This window comes from Hordeum vulgare, chromosome 4H (assembly GCF_904849725.1).
Source record: "Hordeum vulgare subsp. vulgare chromosome 4H, MorexV3_pseudomolecules_assembly, whole genome shotgun sequence".
NCBI classification, from domain to species: Eukaryota; Viridiplantae; Streptophyta; class Magnoliopsida; order Poales; family Poaceae; genus Hordeum; species Hordeum vulgare.
This window is the reverse complement of record NC_058521.1, coordinates 551771998-551786712: the sequence shown is the minus strand read 5'-3', so window position 1 is coordinate 551786712 and position 14715 is coordinate 551771998.

The window sequence follows — 14715 nt, the reverse complement described above, 5'->3', positions numbered from 1 at the left end:
TATTTTCTGAACAGGAATGTATCAAACAGACATAGCACTATCGCATTGAGAATGATTCCGTCTAAAATTCGCATGTCGTGACCAAGCGGGTGTGCATTTTAATTTGTATGGCGTGAACTACGTATGCAGATTGTATACATGAATAAAGATTCAACCAACAGGACGGCCATACTCAAAATATGTCACTTAAATAGGAGCTATTAAAGTTGGCTGCCAAACAAGATAATTAAACTAATTCAAACGATATAAGTGAGGAAATGCAGCTAACACGTGTGACATACCCAAAACACACTAAAAGTTCTTCTCTAATCGCTTCCCAGTATAATTTCCATATTACATAAAGTTATACTCAAGTCATCTAAGATATGACGGCGAACCATACTTTTAGTGTTGCAGGGTCTTCAACCTTCTGGAAATAAATTGATACCAAATCGCCAACCTTCAAACCAATCAAATGTGCATAAGCCCTGAAACCTCCCTGTAGAACCAGCCTCACATCTGTAAGTTTCTTGTATCTATCATCAACATATGTATCAACATCATTGACAAGCAGAAGTTTCCCTTCTTCATCAAGAACTCCTCGTTTCTTCTCGATACGTTCTACAACTCGTTTCGGAATTCTCTGCAAATCAATAATATAAATAGCACAATGTAAAATCTCAATATGATGTAAATTATTACCAGCAAACATTTTGAATAATACCCTTATACTGTTCATTCAGTTCACTTATTTAAAACACTAACCATGTAGCCAAAAGAAACATCACATTTCCTCATCCTGTGCACTAAGACACAGCATGGTGACTTGGTTGGTCCAAATGCGTTTCTCACCATTTTCACCATCTCAGAATATTCCAGTTCTATCCCCCTTGTGATGATGCATTTATTGATGATCTTTTTCTTCCTACGGCTCAGACCACGCATTGCTTCATAGCGCACGTATAAAAAAAGATTAAGAATTTAGTCAATGAAAGTAAACAACAGTAACTACACGAAATAAAGTTGAGTCATAATATATTAGCAAGACAAATATGTTATGAATATTGATCACTAAAAAACGAGGTATCTTAATTGGAGAAATTTTCTCGTTTAATACCTATGCAGTAGCATGGAGCTTGTAAATACCGACAAAAATAAAGGTACAAAACAACTAGCGTTGCCGACAAATTGGAATGTAAAAAAATTCCTTGTTATTGAAATTCTATTTAAGCATTCGAAGCAGGATTATTAACATTAGTTGTATCTCTTGGCCTTTCAAATACTTTCAAGGACGGAAAACCATTTAAGCATTGTATGTTTCGAGTTGACAACAAATATAATGCTTTGGAATAAAGGTTTAGTGTATTTAAATTAACACAAAACATCAACAGCCAAACCATGTTCATCATGACGTTTAGATGGATGCTGATACAAAACGAAACTTCATACCAACATAATTTAGCGGTGTCTGTTGGACGCCATCCTTCATGATGTCGACTGAGAGCCTGTAGCCTCCGTTACGCATGTAGATATACATTATATCCCCTGGACACACGACATAATCATCCAGAAACTGCTGTCACCCCTCACCCACGATCTGGGTAGCCAAATCACCACACTCAAAGGTAACCTCATACTGTAGCCTCTCAAAAGTAACCAAGTAAGCAGTCCAAGTCTTTATGTCTCCTTGCATCGCATCTGGTTCAACGCGATGGATGTATTCTTCTATGACATGCCTGATAGCGCATGGAACAAACTGTATAATATCATTGCAAGGGAAAAAGTTAAAATGAGGTAATGCATATTCATTTTTAGGGGGAAAATGTAAATGTTTTATGAACCGTTCAGAGCTTACCATTTTGGAACGACAGAACTTTGTGATCGGTATCCATACGTGACACGGTGGACCTTGTGCATCATGACATACAACGATCTCATGCTTGCAAACACAACACCTGTCCCCCTTCATTCAAAATATAAATCATCATTGAATTAATCTAGTGGAAAAATAAACTTTATGTAACAAATATGAACCCCATACACCAAACAAAATCTATCCCTATCAAATCTTATAAAATAAACCGTTAAACAAATTGGTCGATGTACAACCATGAATTCATAAGCATTGAAATGTATATAGTGGATTATGAAATAACAATTTCATCGCTATCCCTAATTGTCATCGCTACCAACAATAGTACGTGAAATTTGCTCTCAATAAAACAAAGCTTACTCACATGGATCTGGGAACAGAATAATGTTGAACCATCCACTACATTATAAAAAAAAGGAGGCTGAACAAGAGGTTTATTTTTAATGTAGGCAAAATAAGAATTCATGTGTGATCAGGTAGCTACTGAATGCGCAATGGTCGTCAGTGAGGGAGCGGCTTGAGTCGGCGTGGGGCAAATGCCGACAATGAGCGGTGAGGGCGGTGTGGCGGTGTTCCATGCATGCACGTTGTGAAGTTTCAAACTATTACCGACCCACCAAAATATTACGGGAAGAAAATCTAACCAAAAATTTGATCAATTCTACAAGGCCATATAATGCAGTAAGTCCAGAAGAGTACTCAAGTTCAGAATCCATCCAATTTATTGCTTACACTTTTCCTGTGAGTGCAAAACAGCTTTCAAGCACGGCTTTTGGTATATACGCTATTGATACTTCAGTATGTATTGTATGAATACAAACATATGTTTCGGTAGAGCTTATCCAAATCATTTTGGTATGTTTACAGTATATACCCAATTAACCAAAGTTGATGTGAATTTATAAGTGAGACAACAACTTTAGTACTTCTCCATTAATTAGTAAAGCTGCATTACAAACAGCCGAATAATTGGAGCACAACACAATTATCATTGTGTTTCTAGCCATGTTAATTTCAGCTAGCAGCGACTCTGTATCAGTGAAAGCGGCAATCTTTAGTACTACTACATCAATTAGGAAGATCGAAATAAAAACAGCCGATAATCGCAGCAGAACACAAATATGATTGTTACTCTAGCCATGTTAATTACAACCAGTAGCGACTCTGTATCAGTGAAAGCGGCACAGATGAGCGCATCAAAAAATAATAGAAGTCTGGCTTTGGTTTCCCTAGTCCCTATGAACTGCATTTTTATCACATCAGTGAAAGTGGAAGGGATATGTGCTGGAAAAAAAACCTACATCTACACAATCCATACAATAAAAGATACCACGGTGCTGGTGGAAGGGGAGGCAGTGAAGAATCCAGGGTGCCGGAGTTGGGGGAGGAGAGTCAGCGAGCACCCAGGTCATGCATCGAAGACTCGCCGGTGTGGCGTCGGAGGAGCAGGTGGCTAGCACACCATCGACTCTCGTGCCCAGCTGCTCCGACTCGTAGTCGCTCGCTAGGTTCATCTCTGGTGCGTTTCCCCTGCCAATCTATGGGCAACAGCATGCCAAACTGCTAAGATCTGCTTAAATCTAGCATGCCAAACTAGTTCTACAACGAGATCCAGTCATATTTTTTGGCATACCGACGTGTTCTCCGTGCAGAGAGATTAAAATAGAGATTTGGATCTACACGCGGAGAGGATTGAACATGCGATGTAGAAAACAGTTGGGATATTGATGATTTGACTCTTACCTCTGCGTCGTCCTCCATCCACAGCGACCGAATCGATTGGGATCTGAGAGGGGAACGAGGAATGCGAGGAGAACAACCCTCCGTTTCTCTGTGGACTATTTCTGAGAAGAAACAGCCGGTGGACTAATTACCAAGCGCACGCACCAAACTCAACGCCAGGTTATGCGAAAGGTCGACTAACGAATCACATTCGAGTGACGTCTATTCCAGTATAGTCGCCGGAAAATGGTTTTTTTCTATATATAAACGTTGACTCGGTTTGACGAATATTAACCACATAATTAATAGTCTTAATTTAACAAATACTCCGGTGGCTACAAGAAAACAGCTCCCTCTCGCCATAAAATATGGGAATATGGAATTCGGTGTTCAATTCGGACGTTTGGATATGTTTGGAATTTGGATGTGGAAATACGAGCGAACTCCACAACGACCCCCGTGCGTGCCTCTCACACCCTCTCGCCAATTCGGAGGCCCTAGCCTTAGAAATGCGTGGAATCCGAGACGTCGGTGACCGCCGCCTCGTCATGCTGTAGGCCGGCATCCACCTCCCCCTGTCATCGGCACGGCAGCAGTATCCGCATCCATCGACGAAACAGGGCGAGCCACCAAAACCCGACTCCACGGGGCCGTAGTCGAGCCCAGCGCCGCATAGATCCCCGCATCCACGTACGATGCGACAATCCCAAGACCGGGTTGCTTTACCGACATACATTGAGCATACGACCGATTGAGAAATGTTCATCCGTATGGACTTTACCGGCATACATACCTTGATATGCACTTAAGGTATAAAAAACATCTTATGATGAGCATTTTGTTCATGCATGACGCGTCCTTGAGTGACTGATACGGAAGATTTTATCGTCATCCATAACAATTTAAGGACTTTGCTGATGCGGATGGCACACTTAAGGTAGAGGTCACGAAGGAATTATCAAGTTTTTTTCTATTATAATGAAAACTTTGTTCATGCACATAGACCACAAGTAATCTACTATCATCGAAAACAAGTTACGAACTTTGCTAAAAAACGTGGCTCACTTATGTTATAAGGCATGAAGGACTTATCAACATTTATCTCTTAGGATGAAAAAACTATTCATGCATGCTCCGCACTTGGGTGATCTATAAGGAATAACTTTACCCTACCTTGACAATTAAATAGATTTGCTCAAGCGTGTGGCGCACTTAGTGTATAGGGAACGATGGTCTTGTTTAAATTTTATCTCTTACCATGTAAATTTCGTCATGTATGTTGTGCACTTTAGCAATCGGTAGAGTAGAACTTTACCGTCATCCATAAGAAACAAAGTTATCTACTCAAGCTAGTGGTCCACGTTAGCTACTAGTCACGAAGGACTTAACAAATATATAGTTGTTATGATGAAAACTTTGATCCTACATGAAGCACATTTGGGAGATCGAACCGAAGGAAAATTTTCGCCATCCATAACATTTTAAAAACTAGCGTGTGGCGCACTTAAGGTATAGGGCATGGAGGACTTATCATATTTTCTATATCTTATGATGAAAACTTTGTGCATGCTTGTTGCACACTTGAGAGATTGACCATGAACAACTTAGTCGTCATCCACAGCTGTTTAAGAACTTTGTTGAAGGGTGTGCCGCACTTAAGATATGGGGAACGAATAACTTTTCAAATCATACAATCTTATGATGAGCATTCTGTTCATGGATGTTTAGATCTTGAGTTGACGATCCGGAAGTTTTTACCGTCATCCACAACAATTCCGGAACATTGCTGAAGCGTGTGGCACATTTAAGGTATGGGTAACAAAGGACTTAACAACTTGTTATCTCTCCTGATGAAAATTTAGTTCATGCACATAGAGATCTTGACACGTCGATCGAGAAGTATTTTACCATCACCGGTAACATTTTGTGAACTTTGCTAAAGCTTATGGCGTACTTAATGTATATGGCACGAGGAACTTATCAACATTTTAAGTAGTGTGATGAAAATGTTGTTCATGCAGGCTCCGCACTTGGATGATCGATAAGGAAGAACTTTACCACTTTCTTACAAATAAAATAATTTTGCTCAATCATGTGGCACACTTAAAGTATGGGGAATGATGGACTTGTCTAAATTTTATCTATTATCATGTAAACTTCGTCACGTATGTTGTGCACTTTAGTGATCGATCCAGAATAACTTTACCGTCATCCATAACAAACTAAGAACTTTACTCATGCTTGTGTCGTATGTAACGTACTATGCATGCAGGACTTGTAAAATAAAATCGTGTTATGAAGGCAACTTTGAGCCTATACATTAAGCATATGATTGATTGAGCAATGTTCATCCGTGTCGACTTTACCGACATAAATACCTAGCTAAGAACTTGGACCGATCATATGATGCACTTAAGATATATGGGACACGGGGCTTATATAAAACTAATATCTTATGATGGGCATTTTCTTCATGCATGTTGCGCCATTGAAAGACCGAGCTGGAAGATTTAACCGTCATCCATAACAGTTTAAGTTTTTAGCTGAAGTGCGTGGCACACTTAACATATAGGTCACGAAGGACTTATATACTGTTTATCTCTTCCGATGGAACCTTTGCTGGATTGCGTGTCGCACTTAATGTATATGGCATTAAGGACTTATCAAAATCTATCGCTTATGTGGACACATTGTCCATGCACCTTGCGCACTTTGTTGATCGGTCGGGAAGAACTTTACCGTCATCCATAGTAAACTAAGAACTTTGCTCAATCTTGTGGCGCATCTAAGGTACTAGGCACGAAGGACTTAACAACTTATTTGAGTGCACAAAGGACTTTGATGAAGAGTGTGGCAGACTTAAGGTATACGTCGCAAAGGACTTGTGAACTTATAATCTATTATGATGAAAACGTTGTTCATGCACATAGAGCACTTCACATGACGATCCAAAAGTATTTAACCATCATCGGTAACAAATTACGAATTTTTCTAAAGCTTGTGGCGCACTTAATGTATATGGCACGAAGGACTTATCAAAATTTACCTCTTCGGATGAGGACGTTGTTCATGCATGTTGCGCACTTGGTTGATCCATCGGGAAGAGCTTTACCGTCATCCATAACAAACTAAGAACTTTGCTCAAGCTTGTGGCGCATTTAAGGTACCCGGCACGAAGTACTTAACAAATGTTCTGAGTGCACAAAGCACTTTGATTAATAGTGTGGCAGACTTGAGATATAGGTCATGAAGGACTTGTCAACTTCTCATATCTTATGATGGAAACTTTGTTCATGTACATAGAGCAATTCACATGCCGATCCATAAGTATTCAACCATCACCGGTAACAAATTATGAAACCTGCTCATGGACTTGTCTAGATTTTATCTATTATCATGTAAGCTTCGTCACGTATGTCGTGCACTTTAATGATCGATCCAGAATAACTTTACCGTCATCCATAACAAACTAAGAACTCTACTAACGTACTATGCATGAAGGATTTGTCAAACAAAATCCTGTTATGAAGGTAACTTTGAGCCTATACATTAAGCATATGATTGATTGAGCAATGTTCATCCATACCGACTTCAGCGACATAAATACCTACTTAAGAAGTTGGACTGATCATATGATGCACTTAAGATATATGGCACATGGGACTTATAAAAAACTAATATCTTATGATGAGAAATTTCTTCATGCATGTTGCGCCATTGAAAGACCGAGCTGAAAGATTTAACCGTCATCCATAACATTTTAAGATTTTTGCTGAAGTGCGTGGCACACTTAACATATAGGTCACGAAGGACTTATCTACTGTTTATCTCTTCCGATTGAAACCTTGCTCGAGTGTGTGGCGCACTTAATGTATATGGCATGAAGGACTTATCAAAATCTATCGCTTAAGTTGAGAACATTGTCCGTGCACCTTGCGCACTTGGTTGATCGGTCGGGAAGAACTTTGCAGTCATCCATAGCAAACTAAGAACTTTGCTCAATCTTGTGGCGCATCTAAGGTACTAGGCACGAAGGACTTAACAAATGATTTGAGTGCACAAAGCACTTTGATGAAGAGAGTCGCAGACTTAAGGTATACGTAGCAAAGGACTTGTCAACTTTTCATCTATTATGATGGAAACTTTGTTCATGCACATAGAGCACTTCACATGACGATCCAAAAGTATTTAACCATCATCGGTAACAAATTACGAACTTTTGCTAAAGCGTGTTGCGCACTTAATGTATATGGCACGAAGGACTTATCAAAATTTACCGCTTCCGATGAGGACGTTGTTCATGCACGTTGCGCACTTGGTTGATCCATCGGGAAGAGCTTTACCGTCATCCATAACAAACTAAGATCTTTGCTCAAGCTTGTGGCGCATTTAAGGTACCAGGCACGAAGGACTTAACAAATGGTCTGAGTGCACAAAGCACTTTGATTAATAGTGTGGAAGACTTAAGGTATAGGTCACGAAGGACTTGACAACTTCTCATATCTTATGATGGAAACTTTGTTCATGCACATAGAGCACTTCACATGCCGATCCATAAGTATTCAACCATCACCGGTAACAAATTAGGAAACCTGCTCATGGACTTGTCTAGATTTTATCTATTATCATGTAAGCTTCGTCACGTATGTCCTGCACTTTAATGATCGATCCAGAATAACTTTACCATCATCCATAACAAACTAAGAACTCAACTCATGCTTGTGTCGTATGTAACGTACTATGCATGAAGGATTTGTCAAAAAAATGTTGTTATGAAGGCAACTTTGAGGCTATACATTAAGCATATGATTGATTGAGCAATGTTCATCCGTACCGACTTTACCGACATAAATACCTACCTAAGAACTTGGACCGATCATATGATGCACTTAAGATATGTGCCACACGGAACTTATAAAAAACTAATATCTTATGATGAGCATTTTCTTCATGCATGTTGCGCCATTGAAAGACCGAGGTGGAAGATTTAACCGTCAGCCATAACATTTTAAGTTTGTTTGCTAAAGTGCGTGGCACACTTAACATATAGGCCACGAAGGACTTATCTACTGTTTATCTCTTCCGATGGAAACCTTGGTGGTGTGCGTGGCGCACTTAATGTATATGGCATGAAGGACTTATCACAATATATCGCTTAAGTTGAGAACATTGTCCATGCACCTTGCACACTTGGTTGATCGGACGGGAAGAACTTTACAGTCATCCATAGCAAACTAAGAACTTTTCTCAATCTTGTGGCGCATCTAAGGCACTAGGCATGAAGGACTTAACAAATGATTTGAGTGCACAAAGCACTTTGATGAAGAGAGTGGCAGACTTAAGGTATACGTCGCAAGGACTTGTCAACTTTTCATCTATTATGATGGGAACTTTGTTCATGCACATAGAGCACTTCACATGACGATCCAAAAGTATTTAACCATCATCGGTAACAAATTATGAACTTTGCTAAAGCCTGTGGCAGACCTAAGGTATATGGCACGAAGGACTTATCAAAATTTACCTCTTTGGATGAACACGTTGTTCATGCACGTTGCGCACTTGGTTGATCGATCGGGAAGAGCTTTACCGTCATCCATAACAAACTAAGAACTTTTCTCAAGCTTGTGGCGCATTTAAGGTACGAGGCACGAAGTACTTAACAAATGATCTAAGTGCACAAAGGACTTTGATGAATGGTGTGGCAGACTTAAGGTATATGTCAAGAAGGACTTGAGAACTTCTCATATCTTATGATGGAAACTTTGTTCACGCACATAGAGCACTTCACATGCCGATCCATGAGTATTCAACCATCACCCGTAACAAATTATGAAACCTGCTCATGGACTTGTCTATATTTTATCTATTATCATGTAAACTTCGTCACGTATGTTGTGCACTTTAATGATCGATCCAGAATAACTTTACCGTCGTCCATAACAAACTAAGAACTCTACTCATGCTTGTGTCGTATGTAACGTACTATGCATGAAGGACTTGCCAAACAAAATCCTGTTATGAAGGCAACCTTGAGCCTATACATTAAGCATATTATTGATGCAGCAATGTTCATCCGTACCGACTTTACCGACATAAATACCTAGCTAGGAACTTTGACCAATCATATGATGCACTTAAGATATATGCGACACGGAACTTATAAAAAACTAATATCTTATGATGAGCATTTTCTTCATGCATGTTGCGCCATTGAAAGACCGAGCTGGAAGATTTAACCGTCAGCCATAACATTTTAAGATTTTTTGCTAAAGTGCGTGGCACACCTAACATATAGGTCACGAAGGGCTTATCTACTGTTTATCTCTTCCGATGGAAACCTTGCTGGTGTGCGTGGCGCACTTAATTTATATGGCATGAAGGACTTATCACAATCTATCGCTTAAGTTGAGAACATTGTCCATGCACCTTGCGCACTTGGTTGATCGGTCGGAAGAACTTTACAGTCATCCATAGCAAACTAAGAACTTTGCTCAATCTTGTGGCGCATCTAAGGTACTAGGCACGAAGGACTTAACAAATGATTTGAGTGCACAAAGGACTTTGATGAAGAGAGTGGCAGACTTAAGGTATACGTCGCAAAGGACTTGTCAACTTTTCATCTGTTATGATGGAAACTTTGTTCATGCACATAGAGCACTTCCCATGACGATCCAAAAGTATTTAACCATCATCGGTAACAAATTATGAACTTTGCTAAAGCTTGTGGCGCACCTAAGGTATATGGCACGAAGGACTTATCAAAATTTACCTCTTTGGATGAACACGTTGTTCATGCACGTTGCGCACTTGGTTGATCGACCGGGAAGAGCTTTACCGTCATCCATAACAAACTAAGAACTTTGCTCAAGCTTGTGGCGCATTTAATGTACTAGGCACGAAGTACTTAACAAATGGTCTGAGTGCACAAAGGACTTTGATGAATAGTGTGGCACACTTAAGGTATAGGTCAAGAAGGACTTGACAACTTCTCATATCTTATGATGGAAACTTTCTTCATGCACATAGAGCACTTCACATGCCGATCCATGAGTATTCAACCATCACCCATAACAAATTGTGAAACCTGCTGATGGACTTGTCTATATTTTATCTATTATCATGTAAACTTCGTCACGTATGTTGTGCACTTTAATGATCGATCCAGAATAACTTTACCGTCATCCATAACAAACTAAGATCTTTACTCATGCTTGTGTCGTATGTAACGTACTATGCATGAAGGACTTGTCAAACAAAATCCTGTTATGAAGGCAACCTTGAGCCTATACATTAAGCATATTATTGATTCAGCAATGTTCATCCGTACTGACATTACCAACATAAATACCTAGCTAAGAACTTGGACCGATCATATGATGCACTTAATATATATGCCACACGGAACTTATAAAAAACCAATATCTTATGATGATCATTTTCTTCATGCATGTTGCGCCATTGAAAGACCGAGCTGGAAGATTTAACCGTCAGCCATAACATTTTAAGATTTTTTGCTAAAGTGCATGGCACACTTAAGATATAGGCCATGAAGGACTTATCTACTGTTTATCTCTTCCGATGGAAACCTTGCCGGTGTGCGTGGCGCACTTAATGTATATGGCATGAAGGACTTATCACAATCTATCGCTTAAGTTGAGAACATTGTCCATGCACCTTGCGCACTTGGTTGATCGGACGGGAAGAACTTTACAGTCATCCATAGCAAACTAAGAACTTTTCTCAATCTTGTGGCGCATCTAAGGTACTAGGCACGAAGGACTTAACAAATGATTTGAGTGCACAAAGGACTTTGATGAAGAGAGTGGCAGACTTAAGCTATACGTCGCAAAGGACTTGTCAACTTTTCATCTATTATGATGGAAACTTTGTTCATGCACATAGAGCACTTCACATGACGATCCAAAAGTATTTAACCAACATCGGTGTGACATCCTCGACTTTTGCTACAGTAGTAATTGTAATTAAGCTACAGTGATCAACCGTTAATGATGCCACGTCATCGAATTCCCATCTCGGACCCGCGTGGATTCGCGTCTATCCGGATCGATGATTTGAAAGCAAAAGGGAAGCACTTTATCGGTTTATTACAAGTGTTAAAAGGATATATATGTAAGGGGAAAGTATTAAAGAAATAATAATAAAGGAAAGAAAAGAAAACTGAAAGAAAGGATTAAAAAAAAGAAAAGGAAAAAGGTAAAACAAAATAGAAAACAAATCAAAAAAAAGGGGAAACAACCCCCGTGGCCCAACTGGGCTCAAGGCCCAGCCGGCCACCTCCCACGCCCCCTCCCGCCAAACCCTAGCGAGAGGCCACCCTCCCCTCGCTACTCCCTCCCCCCCCTGTCACGCCGCCGCCAGCCCCCCCCCCTCGTGGGGGGGCCCCACCTCCACCCACCGACACTCCCTCCTCCCATCCCGTAACTCCCTCCACTCCCTCTCTCTCGGCCCCCCACCCCCGAGATCCCGTCGCCCCCCTCCACACCCCATCGCCCCCCTCCTCTCCACCTCGCCCCTCTCCCTCCCCAACCGGCGGCCCCCTTCCCCCCCGCCGGCAGCCACCTCCCCCGGCGGCCTCCTCTCCCCACGGCCGCCCCCCTCATCCCCCTCACCCCCCGGCGGCTCCTCCCCTCTCTCCGCGGCGAGCTCCCCCGTCGCCCCCCCCCCCCGGCGGCCACCTCCTCCACCGGGCCACCCAACCCGGCGGCCCCCCCTTCACCACGCCGGCCACCTCGGCCCCCCCTCCAGGTCCGGCGGCCGGGGCCCTCCCCATTCCGTCGGCCGACCCCGGGAGCCCCGCCGGCCGAGCCCCTCCCCGTCGGCGGCTCCACCTCCGGGGGCCTCTCCTCACCGGGGCCCTCCTCACCGGCTCCTCCTCGCCGGCACGTCACCACCACCGTCACCGTCACCGCCTCCACGTCCGTCTCCACCGTCAACTACGTGCGAACTCCGGCTTCACCGGGCCGTCACGTCACCGTCGGTGAGCCCCTCCTCGGGCTCCTCCCACCTTACCGTTCTCCTCGACGTCACGGTTCCGTTCCGGCAAACGGGGCCTCGATCCGTCGACGGTGGACTCCGGTAGAAGGATTCGAAGTTGGTGTTCTTCTAGGTGGAGTAGCAAAAGAACTTCTCTGTCTCTGTTAACAAAGAGATGAGAGATGAGAGTTTTTGAGAAAAAAAAAAGAAATAAAAACAAAGGTTGTATTCCGTATGTATGTATGAGATGTGATGTATGTATTTGTGTATTTGGATATTTAGAGAAATACGGTATTTGAGCGGATAGGTATCTAATAAAAATAAATGAGGAAATAACCTTAGGCCACTTACCGGTGGGGCCAATACACCGCTGTCAATGACAGGGAGGCCCCACGCGATAATTAAAAATAATGTTTTTCTTAAATAAATAAATAAATAGATATATTAGTTATAATAATTAATTAACATAATTAGAGTATGACACGTGGGTCCCTCGTTGAATTAATCTGATTAATAAATAATTAATCTTAATAAAAACTTGTGCCTATGACGTTCGGGACCCGCTGGTCAGTTGACCGGTCAAATGTGATGTCAGCCTGACATCGCGATGATGTCATAATAGGATTTTACTAAATCTTTTAAATCTGTTTTTAATTCTTAAATAATTAATAAAACTTTAAAAATTAATATTAAATAATCCGTAAGTCAGATCAAAATAATTTCAACATGAAAGTTGATCAGCAAAGCGAGACGAACCCGGATACACGGCCCGTTCGTCTGTCACGCGTCCCTAGCATAGCAAACATGGAACTTTTCCATCGTTTCCAGTGTAACCGGTAGTAGCCCGAGACCCGGAAAATATCGTCAGATATTCTTCCGACCCGTCTATGACGGATGTTGCTGCGTTAGCTCATGTCTAGCCTGCATATTTTTTCATGTCATGCTTTGTGTTGCATCGGTGCTATTATTTATTGTTTCTTCCCCCTCTTCTTACCGGTAGACCCCGAGACTGACGCTGCTGCCGGGTACATCTACGACCCTGCCGATCAGTCCATTGCCGCAGAGCAGCAAGGCAAGCAAATTCCCCTTGATCATTCCTATATCGCCTATGTCTTTCTTCCTACTGCTTGCATTAGTATTTCGCTACTGTTGTAGTTAGCTCCTATATCTGATGCATAGCCTGTTTTTGATGAACTGCTACTTTCAGTCCTGTACCTTTAATCTGCTTAGTATAGGTGGAGCAGTCATCCCCTCTGACCCCGTAGATCAGTTGCCCCGCTTGTTTTCAAATCTCGATCTCTGATCGACGAGCCAGACCCGACACAGCACGTTCACCCCCCTTCGTTGTACGACGCTACAGGGATACTATCGGGTACCGAGGGTGACACCTCGCTAAGTACTCCTGATGATATCTCTATAGTATAGCTAGTCGGTCGTGGTTATCGAGGGTGATTCCTCTTTCACCATTCCTGATGACGTCTCTGTCGTGCCACCCCGCGAGTGTGGGACCCCCGAGGGTGATTCCTCTAAGCCCACCTTGACGGGTACATCGTTCGGAATCCAACGAGGGTGATACCTCGGATTCCCCCCGATGTTACAACCACACAGTTACTCGACCATGTTACTGGGATCATGGGTGATTAGTTGTAAGACGGGTGGATTCCCGCGAGACTGTGTTGCTGACCTATTTAAATTGCTAATGGATTTGGGTATTTGATCTGGGTTGGTCGGAGACCTTTTCGCACTAACCGGCTACGCGGGAAGAATTATGGGTACTCGGCGTCGCGGTATCAACCGAAGCTTTTCAGATGCCAGCAGTGTAGCGGCGCGCGCCCGAGTGGTCCCGAGATGCATCGCGCTTGTGATTAAGGGATGCTAGGACTGACGTCGGCCGCCCACGCCACGTGCAGGAGCGTGAAGGGGAACTGGGCCCATGAACCCTTTGTGCTTAGGATTTAGACCGGCGGGCTGGCCTCTCTGTTTAGTCTTAGGTGGGGCTGCGACGTGTCGATATTCCGAGGCCGGGCAGGACCCAGAAAAGTATGTCCGGCCAGAGTGTTATCGAGCGTGACGGGACATGTGGTGCACCCCTGCAGGGATGAAAATTAACTATTCGGATAGCCGTGTCCACGGTTACAGGACGA